The sequence below is a fragment of the Suricata suricatta genome, chromosome 4 (genome assembly GCF_006229205.1).
Source record: "Suricata suricatta isolate VVHF042 chromosome 4, meerkat_22Aug2017_6uvM2_HiC, whole genome shotgun sequence".
Taxonomy (NCBI): Eukaryota; Metazoa; Chordata; class Mammalia; order Carnivora; family Herpestidae; genus Suricata; species Suricata suricatta.
This window is the reverse complement of record NC_043703.1, coordinates 83,009,161-83,024,104: the sequence shown is the minus strand read 5'-3', so window position 1 is coordinate 83,024,104 and position 14,944 is coordinate 83,009,161. Positions and strand designations below refer to the sequence as shown.

Sequence of the window (14,944 nt, the reverse complement as noted above, 5' to 3'; positions counted from 1 at the left end):
GGGAGATCTCGTTTATACTATGGTGGTGTTTCCTTTTTGTTTTTCTTTTTTCTTTCTAAAGAAGGGTGAAGATGCCTAGCGCACCAAAACTGCACTCCTGAGGTTTTCCCCACCCTAGGAAGTCCTACATGGCAACAGTGGACAGCACCTAGCACCTGCCTAGTCCTCGCCTCTTAAAAAAAAAAAAAAAAAAAGAACCCCCCCCCCACCCCTCGCCCGGCTCTCCTTTTCATTCCCCCCCCCCCACCTCCAAAGGGCTGACTAAAGTGATCTACCGAAACTTTCTTTCCTGGGAGCGACGTGAGAGAAAGCAGAAGCACCGGGTGTGATCAGGGGATGACTCTGTGCTCCGGGGCCCTGCTCTTCTTGGCCATGTTAAAGTCATTTGGGACAAATGGACTATGAAATAGGAAGGAGAAACAAAGAACGATCTTCAGGACAAAAAGAGAAAAAAAAATATTCACAGCTTTTGAAATTAACAGACTGAATAGCAAAGCCAAAAGAAAAAGTATCCTCAAAGTAATTTTGGAAATAAAGCATCAAGAAAAGAGCAGAGAGGGATGGGCGAGGGGGAAGGGGTCGTCTGCCTAGGAGTGGGAGAGGCCAGGCTGAGTCGGGCAGGGCGGGCGGACAGCATGAGGAGCAAGGCCCCGCCACCAACCCTGGCTGTAACCGCGGTGGCGGTCACTCGGGTGGATGAGGCCTAAAGATTCCACCGCTAATATTTTTTTTATTAATATTTTTTATTTTTTATTTCTGGACTGACTCAGATAAAGAGATTTAGAAGGACTGAGCACCAGCCGCTGCACTCCTCTGGACTTCTCTCCTCAATCCGTTGCCAACTTTGATTGAATGGGTGCTGTGGATGTGATTATATAATACTGCCATTTCCAAGCAGTGTTTTTGGTAGGTTTTAATAAACAGACTTTTCAAAAGACGGCAATATAGAATTGTTAGATCCGTTGTTGATCTAAAAATATTTGCTTTATATTTTCATTAAATGACTTCTTTTAATATTTTATTCAGAATACTTATGAACTGCTGCAAAACGGTAATTTATTTTTCCCCAGATCTTGTATTACGTGTTTTTTTCAGACGAGCACAAATCAAAATGAAATGAAAATATGGACAGTTGCTAGGTAGTAAGGGTATCTTTTGATGTGATCATTTGATTGTAATTTAATTTGAGTAGTGATTCCGTAAGAGCTGATCGAGAAAATAAATTTGTTAGAATGAAATAGTCTGTGTCTGATGCATAAACGCTATGTGGGAAGAAAAGAGTTCTTTAGAAAATATTTTTTTACTAATGCAAATCCTTAATTGATAGCACTGAGGAAGTACAGCCCTGCTCCACCTAAGGTATATTTGGAAATTCGGAGTCAAGGACAGACGTGACAGAAACTGCTAGTACTTTATTTAACATAGTTGTCACTCCTCGTTAATCCATAAACTTCACAACATTTTTCTCTCCCTTGGTTATAATGGGTGCTAGTGTTTTTAGGTGAGATTGTTTAAATACTAATCCTTTTCTTGGAGATACCTGTGTCCTTTATCATCTAGACCAGAAGATTGGACTACATCACCAGTAAAAATGTGCCAACTGGTTATTAATGGGTAATACAGAGCTCCCCCTCCCCGCCCAAGTTCAGCCTCACTTTTCCTCCTTCCCCTCACCATATTGCTAGGTCTCTTTCCTCTCTTTCTGAAGACTAATAGTTGTAAAGAATAGCTTACAAGTCTATAAAACAGACTTGTATATATTATACAAGTTATATTAATCACTTCCCATTAATAACTATATGAAGTTCAATTTAAATTATTAAGCTGTGTTGGATTTTCTGTTTTGTTTTTGGTTGATCTTCTTGTGCTGAAAGAATGTAGTTCTTTTAAAAAAAAGTATCTGGGAATGATGAAGCAATGACTTTATGGATTAATTTCCTCCTGATCTCATTTAGCTGTCACTCACTCTCTGTCTTCTTCATCTTCCTCTCTCTTCCTCTGATATTGATGCAGGGGTTAAAAAACCCGGAAAACTGTGAGAGCAACAAGGAACAGTTATTTCTTCCAGACAGACCCTGTGTCATTTTCATAAATCAAGCCCAGCCAGATGGCCGTGTATTGGGTTGCATTATTTTAAACACCAAATTGTACTAAAAATCACAATCATTTTGATTTGTGAAATCTGAAAAAGGCCATATTTATTAAACAGAGAGAAGGGAAAAAATGAAAACAAGAAACCACAATTTACTTTTCTTTGCCTTCATGTTTCCTACTTCTCTTGCTATTGTAATCTCTCTGCCTAGCAAATTTACAACCTGGAGTGGATGTCGGGGGTGGGGACAAACTTTATCATTTTCTGAAGGTCTACAGGGGCAAGCGAAACAAGCCTTATGAGAAAGCTGAGGACTGGGTGTGGTTGTTTTTCTATGGTGGGTTCTAAGGGCACGTGAGATGAAATCCTATTTTCCCTACAGGAATGGTGGTGGTTGATTAGACAGCGAATGGTCTATTTAAAATTTTAGGAGGTATTTGCTTACTTGATTTGGCTGACAACAAAAGAACTAACATAAGATTTCACACTGTTTTCTATTAAAAAGCAACCTTTTTGCTGATTACTTTGGAACGAGCCCCAGATTTAAGGGTAGCTGAGTAACTTTTCACTGGAGAAGATGAGAAAGAAAGCCCATTTTATTTCATCATTTTGCATTTTTTAAAGTGAGCTCATGCTTGCACTCCATATTTTTTTTTAAATATCAACCCTTTGAATGTATTTATGAGATGAAATTTATGTTTGAAAAACAAAAGAGGGCAGCTATAACTGAAAGGTTTTGTGCTAAGGCTGATACTGTTACACATGTAAATAATGAAAATATTGTTATATATCACCAGATCTTTTTAATGAATTTGGTCATTGTGTTCCTTTGCAGCGCAAGTGTCTTGTGCTTCGTAAAGTGCCCATTTGTTTCCTCCATTTCAATTCACCCCCTCCTCCCCTTCCAACCCAAAGGAAAGTGACAAAGTTCTGTTCCATCAATCTGGCTAATCCTGAGCTAGGCCCATTTATAGTTTGCAGTGTCCTGTGGCTTCTGATCAGTTGTCCAAGCCCCTGTCACCTCATTCACCCAACCATCTTCCCGTGCAAGTCTGGGCGATAAATCATTCAAGGTGTATTTAAAATAGTCACTTTACTGTTGTTGCTCTGCCTTTTTTTTTTCTTTTTTAAGTACTTAGCCAAGGACTACTTCTTTGTTCCAAAACAGAACTGTTCATTATTGATCTTAGAGATTCCCTCTACTTCCCTGTAGCCCCCAGTGTTCGCTTATTACCATGCTCATAATCTGTTTTGTATGAATGGTTTTCAACATTCAGAGAATAATTGGTTCTAATATTAAATGCAGTATATACTATTGATAGTTTTATCGATACGTGTAATATTTTAAATAATTTTAACAATTAAATTTGTTTTTAAATTATATATTTGTAAAGTATTTATCCTGTTGGAAGCAACAATATATTGTTGTATTTATTCGTTTATTTTTGTAATAAATGATCAACCTCTTCAAGCTAAATCAAAATGACACTTTTATATATTTATACAAAATGCTTTTTAGGATATGGGCATATTTGCACCAATTTGTATGTAAATAGAGTAAGAGCCATCAATAACTTGTAGCTTTCAGAACTAAATTGAAGGAAGAAACATTCTCTCCACATGGAGTTTAGTTTGCCCAAGTTCCAGGGTAATTAATCAAACTCTAAAATGGATGCAACAAGTATTGGCACTGGATGCAGACTTGAAATTAATTATTTAGGAGGTGGACCTGGTTTTTTTCAAGGCAGAAGGATAGAATCGAAAGAATTCTCTTCTTTCATGAAAAGCACGTGGCTGACGGGACCGATTAGAACAGATGCTCCGTATAAGTGATAAAACCTAATACCTGGCTGTGCTCAGACATCTCTGCTGGGGGGTTGGGGGGAAGGTGTTGAGAGTTAGACTTCGAGGCTATCTGTGACTCGGAAGGTGATGTAGGAGAAAAGCGTTGTGTTATGTTTGTTTTCTAAAAATAGTTCTTTAAATGGCTGTGAGTTAAGAACCTCTTTCTCCTGTCCTGTACTTGACGGCTGGAGCAGACAGTGCAGGTGTTGCTCTTGCTGACGTTGGCGAGAGCGCTGTGCGTCAGAAGCCTGGGCCCCTCTCTCTCCAGCTGTCCGGTTCTGTAGGTCACTTGGTCACCTCTCAGTTCCTCAGGGCGACTGTTCCGAGGGCCTGAAGTTTACCCACGTGACCTCCCGGCCGCGGGAGCCCCACCGTGGGCTTGATCTTGATTTCAATACGGAGATCTGAGGGCTCTGGGTTTGCCTGAACTTTCCAGTCTAGGAAAGGAAATAGTGCGGAGGCTGGAAGGCCTGGGTGGGGGTGGGGGAACGGAGATAGCAAGAGGGGTACTTGTGTAATCAGATTCTTTGATTTTGTTAGCCTGGCTCATGGCCTATTAATTAGATTACTCTCTCTTTCATTCTTGATTTCACATCCGTGTTTGTTCCTGTATCCTAAAATGTGGGCGCGAGCGTGGCGAGCAGGAGCCAATGAGGTCACTGCCGGCCAGCGGCGGCCGCCTGGCCTTCTGGAGGGCTGTGGGCTGCGTTCTTTATGAGTCGGGCCTTCCTCAAGGAAGAGTTGGCTCTGGAAGTGACCTCAGAGGGGTCTGGGAAGAGGGCAACTGGCATTCTCGCGGAGGCACGGTGTGCGCGCTAGTGTGTGTGTGTGTGTGTGTGTGTGTGTGTGTGTGTGTGTGCGCGCGCGCGCGCGCGCGCCTCTGTGGGTGCGGACGAGGGGAGGGGGCTGTGGGAACTCTCGGCCTGAGCTCCGAGCCCTAGGGGTGCAGACGGCCGGCTCAGGTGCAGGGCTTGCCTCACTTGGAAACGGGAGCGGAGGAGCGGACGCGGCAGCACCGGGGCAGCGGGCCAGCTTCCCTCCGGGACGCGGGGCAGGCCGGACGCCGAGGCGGGGCGGTGGCCGTCGTGGTGGGGTGGCCCGATCCCCGCCCGGCCGGCTCGGCCGTAACAGCTGCTGCCAGTCCCACAAGTTGTTTTCCTCGTGGCGACCATTCAGCAAAACGCACGATCCTTTCTCAAAGATTTAAATTTCGCGGATGAATTACCATACACCGGTTGCTTAGCAACTAAATTCAAGCAGGGCTAAGAATATGCAAGCTTTTTGTATTCTCATTAATAAAATGCCACTCTGACACAGCAACCCGACTTTGGATCACTGCAACTTCTGTAAAAGCCGTAGGAGAATACAAACCGATCCTGCCATTTAATTACAGATCAAAATGGCTTGAAACGCGATGTTTTGTTCATCTATCTTCCTAAAAGCGATGTAAAAAAATAACGGCTTTTCAAAAGCAGTAGTAAATTCTTCTTCTTCTTCTTTTTTAATGGAGTTGTCTATCGGGGTTACTGATAATTGTCAACTGAAACTTTTTTGAGACACAAGGTTGAAATATGCCTTTTCATCAGCATCTCTACTCTTCCCCTCTGTCCCCTATCCTCTGGTCCTTCAGTCGTTCCCCAGCCTGATAATAACAATTATTATAATAACTCAGGAAATACCCAGGCCTTTGGAGCCCTGGGGACTAAAGGGCAGTTGGTGGAGCAATCGACAAGACCGGTGGCTGGAGAAAACCTAAGAAATTGAGGACAGAGAGAGAACTGAAAACTTGGGAAAGTTTCATTGAAAGGTGGGTGGGCTCCAGGTTGTAGAGGTACTGACGACACCTCTTGGAGCGCACTGGAGAATTAAAGGTGGAAATGCCTGTCGACCTCTTTTCCACGTTTGCGGATTTCCCGCGCTGGGGTCCAGTCTCCCACTCCACGGACCGCAGAGATCAGAGGGGCTGAGTTCAGGGCCTGCTGACCCCGCTCTCCCGGAGATCCACGTCCCCGCGGCCCCCAGCCCGGGAGCCCGGGAGGAAAAGTAATGACGGAGGTGGCCCCCTGGGTCTTCAAAGGCTCTGGCCTAGCCCAGAGCCTGGGATTTACAGAAGTGGGGACACTCTGTCCGTTCCCGGTGCTGTTTGGAAGGGGGCGCGCTGGCTCAGAATGCGGGTCTAAGGCTTCGCTGCAATCCGAATATGGGGGGGGAGTAGGGGTCAGAGAGGGCTGGCCTCGTGCGTTTGGAGGTCGCATTGTTTGGGAATGCGCACGAATCTGGGAAGCCAGGGACTGGGGAATGGAGGGGGAGGCGGGGGATGCAGGGCCGGAGGCACCCGGTAGCTCGGTGAAGTTTCGGGCTTCTAGGCCTGCGCGCCTCCCTGGGGAGTGGAGTGCTTGGGTCACCCCGAGCCTCTGCGGAAACGGGAGCGCCCGGCCGGTGTAGGCTGCATGTGCCCGGGCACCTCGCGCGCCCAGCCTCCGGCTGGAGACTTAGGGCCGTGGGCCTGCGCGGCGACACCAAGCTGACGGTGGGCGAGCGCGGGCCTCCGGGGAAGGCAGGGGTGCCAGGCGGCCTGTCGGCGCCCAGTCCACCCGCCGAGACCAGTGCGAGCCCGCTTCCCTTTTGAAGCCGCCAAAGGAGGCCGCGCGGTCCGCTTCAGAAAGATCCAGGGGCAAAAGTGGACTTCTCCAGGTTGGTTCCACCAACATTCCCAGGGAGCCAACCCCCTTCGCTGGCACTTTGGCAAACGTGAGAACTTTAGAGGTGCCTCTTCCCCAGGTCAGTGTGGACGCTTAAGGATAACGACCCCCACACTTAACTGACGTTTTACCCGATTTCTTTCTAATGAATATAAAGGGGGGAAAAGTGCTCTGTTTAAGTGTTCAGGGACATGAGAGTTCAGTTTTCAGTAAAAGGTACTTAATAAACAGGAAGCAATTTATTTACAAATACAACTGTCTCAGACAAGCCACATTCCACGTCCGTAATTCATTAATGGAATTCATTCCTTTTCCTCCCTCTGGAAAGAGAATTTTTAGCTTTTAAAAATAGCTGGGACTTGGAGGAGGGGAGAGTGGTTAGTTACCTGTTCCTAGAAAAAGAAGCAGGGGAGTCTGGCCAACTCCTGTCTGTGGGGGTGTTACACAGTATAAAATAACAACTTTAAAGGTATGAGGAGCTTTTTGTTTTTTTCTTTTTCACTCTTCAGAAAATAAGTTTGTTGGTCTCGGTTGCTGTCCCCAGACTGGTCCAGTGGCAATGTGCTGGTAACATAATCCTAGTTGGTGTGTGTGTGCCCATACATGTGAACAAAACTAAAATTTAACTCACTTGAGCTGCCTGGGAATCCACCAGAATTTTATCCGTAAAACTCACTTAGTTGCCATAGCTTTAGAAATGTCTGTGGAAACGTGCCTACTGTTCTCTCTTCTTGAGAGACGTGATCCAGGGGAGACTCTAGCTTACAGCCTCCCAGTCACCAGTCTGAGCCAGTATCACTTACCTGGAGACTGTGAGTTTGCTCTTTTCTAATTTGAGAAGCCACTTCAAAGTGAATCCCCTTTCCCTGCAAGTTGGGAGAAGGACCTTCTCCAGGAGAGAACCATCTGGGATGGGAGGAAGGCAGAATCCAGTATGGGTCTCTGGGTGACCCATGAGTAGCTAGTAAACATCAAAAAGCATAGGGCATTCTGAGGTGTGTCTGGGGCTTTGTGACATCCCGATACAAGCCACTTTTACAAAGGACAAGAAAGAATGATAAACTGTTCATGTTTCATTGTTGTAGCTGCAAAATAACAGGACAGGCGCTGAGAGGAAAGCAAAAACATCTTTTTAATACAAAAACAAAAACAAAAGGACAAGGGATGTTCTGATGAAGAGCTTCCTGGGAGATTGCACATTAGTTGGGTCCTCCAGGACTGCCTCTCGGCAGAAGGCAAGCCCATCTAGTCGGCTGGAACATTGCATGCTGAAATAGAATAGATACTCATTTCAAAGAGCTCGCTTTGTGCCAGCACTGAAATAGGAGGTGCCAAAACCTGCTACCCTCACTCCACCAGGTTCAGACAGGGCCACTTCGAGGTGTGAGCTGGGACCAGACAGGTTTGTAGTACTCCCCAACCCTGTAAGGATCCAAGAGGGAGAGTATTTTTCACTTGCACCTCCAAGGTTGAAAACTCTCCAGCAAAGGTTTTAAAAATAAATTAAATAAGTCTAATCAGAAAGTATAGTCCTCAGAAACTAACAAAATGAAAATAAATGTCTTAGTAGTTTGGTTTGGACAATCTGTAGCAATCTGTAGGTTATGATGTGTGGGGGGGGGAACCAACCCTTAGCGAACACAGTAACGTCTACAGTATCTTTGATTCACTTTTTTGGGGGGTGGGGAGAAATCTTTCAAACTTCCCTCAGGTGGTCCTACTGATTATACTTTGTGCTCCTTGGAGATTTCTTCCAGAGCTTTCAAAATGCTTCAACCCTGAGGAATGTCTTTAATTCTTCCAAGAACTATTTAATAGTTGTCCTGGATGTTTTCAAGAAGAGAAGGATGCAAAGTAACTAGTCTTGAGTCCAGTGAAGTCCATGGGTTGGAAGTGGTGGGTATGCAAAGGCACTGAGCAGACAGCACCTGAAATGGGCTTTCTGCTTTTCAATGAGGAGGGGCCGAGGAGGTCAGCACTATTTACATATGTACCTGATCCCACAGGCTTTCCTCTATTTATCAAAGAGGAGGACCTGCAAGTGAGGGGTGAAAGGGAGGGGAGAGACCAAAAGACAGATCAGTTACTTACCCACTTTGTTCCTGGGCCTAGAACTGGACTTCAAGGAGGGCAATAAAAGTCTCCAGGGAATGAAGCCCCCCCACACCTTTATTAGCATCACCCTGACATTCCCACCCCCAGCTCAGGCCAGAAAGCCCAGTGCCGGCTGATTTGCGGCAAAATGGTAACTTGAGGAACCCTGTGTGAGTGTTACATAACATAGGGAGAGGTGCTTATGCTTGATTTTTCTCCCAGTGACTATGAGCAGGCAGAAAGGCCTAGAAAGGAGGAATGAAGACAAATTAAACAGGAAATCTATGGGGAAATGCATACATGACAAAGCACGTAAGTTTACCTGCACCTCTTGTATGCTAGAGTATCCTTTAAATACCCTACCTAGAGGCGAGCTTTGACCAGAGAGGAGGCATGCCTAATTTGGGGTTTGGGAGGACAGTCATAGCCAAGGATGCTGGGATCTGGTGGTCCTAAAGCCAGTAGAAGCCAAGTGAGTTCCAAGCTCTGTGTTATCCCCACCTGCTCTTTCTGATGGAATCCTCAAATCCTTACTCTGGGGGGGGGGGCAAGTGACCCCTGCCCCCATGCACCCTGCTGTGCCCACCCCAGTCACCCTGATCTGTGGTGCCAAGCACGAAGGGGAGATCCTATAACCCAGGGACAAGCATTTTGCAGGAGAGGATCTGGAGTGGGCAGTTGATGTGGGCAGATGCCCAGAGCCAGGCCTTCTCTGAAGAGGGATGGGCCTGGGGGGAGGGGGCATGGGATGATGGGGAGGGCATGCTGTGGTGGGGGGTTGGGGCAGCCCGGGAAGGGAAGCAGCTGAAGGCGCGCAAGCTGACAAAGCTGTAACAAAGGATTCAAGCAAAAGTAGTACCAAGAATCTTTAAATTATCACACACCTTACAGGTGTGTCCCCAGCTCCCGGGACATAGAGTCCGTTGATTGTTCCACGGGGCTCCGGGGCTCCGCAGACGTGCCCCGGCTGTCAATGGGACAAGGCCGGCTGCCCGGCTTCACAGCCTCAGCCCCTACGCTCCCTCAGGCCTGCCGTGGGCATGGGTGGGTGGCTGCGCCTGGGTGCTCAGGGCCTTGTCGGGGGCTGTTCCTCCGATGGCACAATGAGACCATGGTCCCCCGCCCTGCGAAGGTCACGGGCTGCAATCAGGCCTGGCAGAGGAGGCCCAGAAACAGCCCACACACCTTACTGCTGGGCAAAAGAGCGCTGGAGAAAAGAGGAGCTCCCGGGCTTGATGTCCGAGTCACCATGGCCTTTGCAAGGGTTGCAAGCAGGACACCATGGGAGAGACATCCTCAGGACATTCACAGAGCCTAAGTTTGGACACTCCAGTCCTCCTCCCACCCTGGCCCCGCTGAGGCTCCCAGAACCCCCATATCCTCTGGCCCTTCTACCACCACAGCCCCCAGGTCTCCTGCCACCAACAAACCTTGGCAGTGACCCTCACCCTACTGCTGGGTAGGTGTTGCTGGAAAGGAGTTGAAGCCCTCTGCACCGATTCTGAGACCAAAGCAGCAGAGGTGGGATTGTGAGTGGTGAGGCAGAACAGGATGAAGACCCCAAATGTCCCCCCTAGTGCCCCCACTGGGTTCCCGAGGCAGCGGGGGGGGGGGGGGGGGGGGGGGGGGGGGAGGGCCTTGAGAGTTGGTGAGAAAGGCCTTTTTTTTTCTTTCTGGGAACTCTGGGTCCTAGGGGGGAAGCTCGGGAGACAGGAGAAAAGGAAGAAGCCCTTGGGCTCTGAGGTCGGGAGGTAGGGAGAGGAAGCCCTCAGGACAAGGTGCCCCTCCTCTGGCGACAAAGGAGGTGATGAGAACAAAACTTGGGAAGAAGGGCAGAAGTGGCTATAAACTGTGTTCAGCGACCCTCCCTGTCCTTCAAGGTGTCCTCTTTCTTTAATTCAATCCAGAGGAGCCTTTGAGAATAGCTGCAGAGTCGGGGTCTTCTAGCTACTCGTGCCCACCCAGCAGGGCCTTGCAGCCCAGAGAGGAAGGTCCGCCAAAGTTGGCTCACCCTTCGGGACAGGCCTCCGAGGCATCTGCCTCCCCACCTCCCCCCACCCTGGCTGGCCTGGGCTGGGCTGGGGCTCTGACCTCACCCAGGGCCTCTGGAGTGGGGCCGCTCCGAAATTCCAGCCGGGCAGCCTGGCATGGCCGAGGGGACTGGAGGGAGGGAGTGACACTACCTGGCTCCGTACAAGTGCAAATGAGATGCATTCTGGCTGATCAGTCCGCTGCATTTTCTGCAACTTAATGTCTCTGTCTTGTCAACCCTTCCTGTCGGGAAGAATAGCAGAACATTTTAACGAGAATTTGTGTGTGCCTGTGGTTTCCAACTACGGTTCCGCGAAGGGCGATGGGGTGAGGCTGGAGACCGGGAGGCTTGCCGACAAGAGCAGCAATATATAAACCCCCCCCCCCCCAATGCAACCTTGGGCCACAAAGGAGGAAAAAAGAGGCCGGGTGAGTGTGGTTGCTGACAAGAGACCTTGATGAAACTAGTTGGATTTCTGGCTGGGAAAAGTTTAAAGCTGTAAGGTTTCTTTTCAAGAAATAAAATGTATTTGTATTTACTCGGGTGCAGGGAGCAGATCAAACTCCTCCCAGCTTACCTGATGCCTGGAAGGTCTAAGGGCCACCTGGGGGGGAGTCTCAGGAGTCCACCAGGAGGGAAAAGGGCCATGGAGGCCTGACCTGGGCAACAGTGTTCACTGCCCTTTGTATAATGTCACTTTCAAAGCAAGTGGTAAGTTGAGGAAAACTTGCCTCCTCTGACCAGACTCGCCCACCAGGCCTCCTGGGAAAGCAAATCCTGTCAGACCGAGGTGATGCTGGAACCCCCTGTAAAGGGAGGGGACAGCAGGGTAGCTCCCAGAGACCAAATGGGCCTCCAGTGTCCTACCCCAGGGCCACCCACCTCGTGGGCTTCACAGGGCACTTTGGGAGAGTTCTGGTCTGTTTCTTTCTTTCTGTTCTTTCTTTTTCTTCCTTCCTTCCTTTCTTTCTCGTTCTTTCCTTCTTTCTATTTCTTGCCTTCTTTCTTTCTTTTTCTCTTTCCTTTCTTTCTCTTTCTTTTCTTTATTTCCTTCTTTCTTTCTCTTTCTTTTCCTCTTTTTCTTCCTTTCCTTCTTTGTTTCCTTTCTCTTTCTTTCTTTCTTTCTTTCTTTCTTTCTGTCTTTTTCTTTCTTTCCCTCTTTCTTTCTTTTTTCTTTCTCTTTCTGGCTTTCTTTCCCTCTTTCTTTCTCTTCCTTTCCTTCTTTCTTTCCTCTTTCTTCCTCTCTCTCTCTCTCTTTCTTCTTTTTCTTTTCCCCCTAGCACAGAGCCCTAGAAGCCCTGGAGCACAGCCTGAGAGGACTCGAGGGCCAGCTCCACCCTCCTCCCCTGCCCCTCCTCAAAGGTATTGTTGTCTCAGGCTTGTCTGCGGCTGACCCAAGGCTGGGGAACAATGGGTTTTCTAAGCCCTGTTCCCAAGCCCTGTCCCTCTCCCCCCTGCCAGGCGCAGTGGCAGGCAGGGCACAAATGGCTGAGGGTAAGAGGGGCTTCATGCCAACTCTGGTCCCCTCTTTCAGCATGTCCTCAGGGTCAGCAGGGGATTTGTTGTTGACAAACGAAGCTGTCCTGTGAAGATCTGCCTCTGGGGTCAGCTGGCTGCCCACTCGAGGAAGCTATGGGAGGACCCAGGGTATGATGTAGGTTGCTAACAGTCAGGGCCAGGAAGAGCAGCCGGGCACCCAGGCAGCCAGCGAAGGGAGACTTCTCCAGGCCCATTTCATTCAGGTGAGGGTTCTGGACCCTTGGGGTGTCCCAGATGATTCCAAGCTCTCCTGTTACCTGCGGAGGATTCCTTTCGGGGCAGTATTCCTTGGCTGAGGTGTAAGATGCCCTAACTGCTGGGCAATTAACTCTAACAAAATAGAACAGGGAGGGGGTGATCATGTGCTTCCCATCAAGACAAGGGGCCACCCAGCACTCTGAAACTGTCCAAACTTTTATGCTGCTTAGCAGAGGAGGCTGCTTGTCGCAAGCAGTTCAGGTTTCTGCCGTGCAGCGTGGGCATTTCCATGCCTGCCTGGGAAATACTCAGAAACAGATGTATGCTGCTGCTGGGGTCTTCCAACCAAGAGCCGAGGTGCTGGGGAGATGCCCCAAACAAGACAGACTTGAAATCCGTTGCCCCAACTCAACCCAGTGGCCTGTGAGGCCAATATGAAGGGCTGAATGCAAGGGCAGTGAGCAGCGGAGGGGACCTGCACCAGGATGCATGGCTGGCTCCTCTCCAGTGGTTTGGCTGCCCAGCCTCCCTGCTTCACGGTGGCTGACCAGAGCCCTGCAAAGTTGCCCCATCCTCTCTGCTTGCTCTGGAATCCCAACCAGCAGTTCGTTCCCTCCTTCCCTCCCAGGCTAGTTCTCTCCATTTGGGATAACGAGGATGTCCATAAAGAGGCAAGGAGGAGTGACCGAGCAACCTCACTAATGAACAAACCTAGTCACAGCAGTCTTTACACCAACAGACTATTCTCACTAGCCTTTATGTTTCTAAGAGTCGCTCAGCTTTTGACAGGCCAAAACCATTTCAACCCGTGAGCAAAAAGAAAATGTTCAACGTAGGCCAAGTTCCTTATTTCTCCTTTGCTCCCCAAGTTCACTATCCCTCACCTCCTCACCTCGCAGCCATCTCAATGTCCATTACCCCCCTCCGAAGATTTCAAACACTTGTTCCTTAAAATCCTCTAGGGCTTCAGCTTTGCCCCAGTAGCTGGTGAGGGAACACACCCTCCCCATTCCAATTCTGCTTCCACCAGAAATGCAGATTCCATCATTTATCAGAGGTCGCCATAAACTTTATTGAAAGAAAGACAGTCAGCATCGACTGTGTATGGGATACCTACTGATGAACTCTTTGAAAACATTCTCTCTGGCTTCTTACCTCCTTCGCTGGGGTGGAGTGCTGTAAAAATCTTAGGTAGCAGAATTTTGAAACAGCTTGATTACCATCAGTAGCTTTGGAGGCCTCCACTCCAATCATTAGTAATAAAGTCATTAATAGTCATAATTGGTATTTAATTGCTTGATCTGATTGGTGCTTTCTTCCTGACCCCATTTGGTTTCTTGGGGGGAAGTACAGGTGGTCCAGAACCAGTAAGAGGAAGCCATTTGCAGGCCATTTTTTCAAGCAGAAGGGAAAGTACTTTTGTTATATTTGCAGACATGTGTCTCACACATTCCCCCCACCCCATGCTTTTTGTAAACTATCTAAGAATAAACATTACAGATCTGGGTTTTAATTTCTCCAGATGGGATCATAAAGTACCTAGGAGATTACATATATTTTATATATATATATATATATAATAGAATTGAGGACACAGGGCTGTTCACACTGAAAGCCGAAAAGAGTCTCCTCGAGGGGAAAGGAGGAACAATTGAACCGTCCTTGGGACCGAGTATCTAAGCAAGTTCGCTCTATTATTCCTTCTCAGGAAGAGGGTCTGCGGCGACGAGGAAAAGTTTCCCCGGGTCTCTGAAGAGGGACTTGGCAAGGCTAACCAGATCTTCCCACCAGCCAGGCGGCTGGGTTGGGGGCCTCGAGACCCCTCTTCCCAGATCCCGCCCCCCACGCTCCTCGGCCCCCAGGCTTTTAGTTTCCTCCCGGCGGTCCTTTCGAGAGTCCCCGCCTGAGGATGTCCTCCGCGGTCCGGGCTGTGCTCCCGCCGCTCCCCCGCGCTCCTCCCGCCGCTCCCCCGCGCTGCGGACTCACCCGCGCTCCTTCCACTCCGCACACAGACGGAAACCGGCCTCGGCCGGGGCGCCGTGTGAAACCGCGTTTTATCAATACCATCGGAGACCAGCGCGCAACGCAGGGCTCTGAGCTCCGGAGCCCGCGTCTCGCAGAAACCCGGGTGTAGGGGGGAGGGCGGCTAGGGCGAGAAATCCTCCCTCCAACCGCGATTTCAGCTTTCTTATGGAAATGAACGCGACGGGCCGCTCTCCGCGCCCGGCTCCCCAGCCCTTGGCCCCCTTTGGCCCCCGCCCTCCCGGCCCCGGGTTCTCGCCCGACCCGGCCGGTCTAGCTGTGCGCCCCGGCCGGTGGCGCCCCTCCGCCCGCGGGCCGCCGCTGGCGTTGAATGTTCGGAGATCGCTACTTTCTTAAAGGAGAACCGGCCGCGCGGCAAAGTTCGTAGCCACGGGGAGGCACAAAGGAAGGTCTCGGCTC

General features: G+C 49.1%; 1 long non-coding RNA gene across 1 annotated transcript; it reads right to left on the bottom strand.

Moving 5' to 3' along the window:
* Nucleotides 1–7,747: 7,747 nt before the first annotated feature.
* LOC115289704 lies at nt 7,748–14,701 on the bottom strand. The gene is made up of 3 exons (XR_003907768.1): nt 14,489–14,701; nt 10,917–11,007; nt 7,748–7,907 (listed from the first exon to the last, which is right to left on the bottom strand). It is a non-coding gene; the product is annotated as an uncharacterized LOC115289704 (long non-coding RNA).
* Between the last annotated feature and the right edge of the window lie 243 nt (nt 14,702–14,944).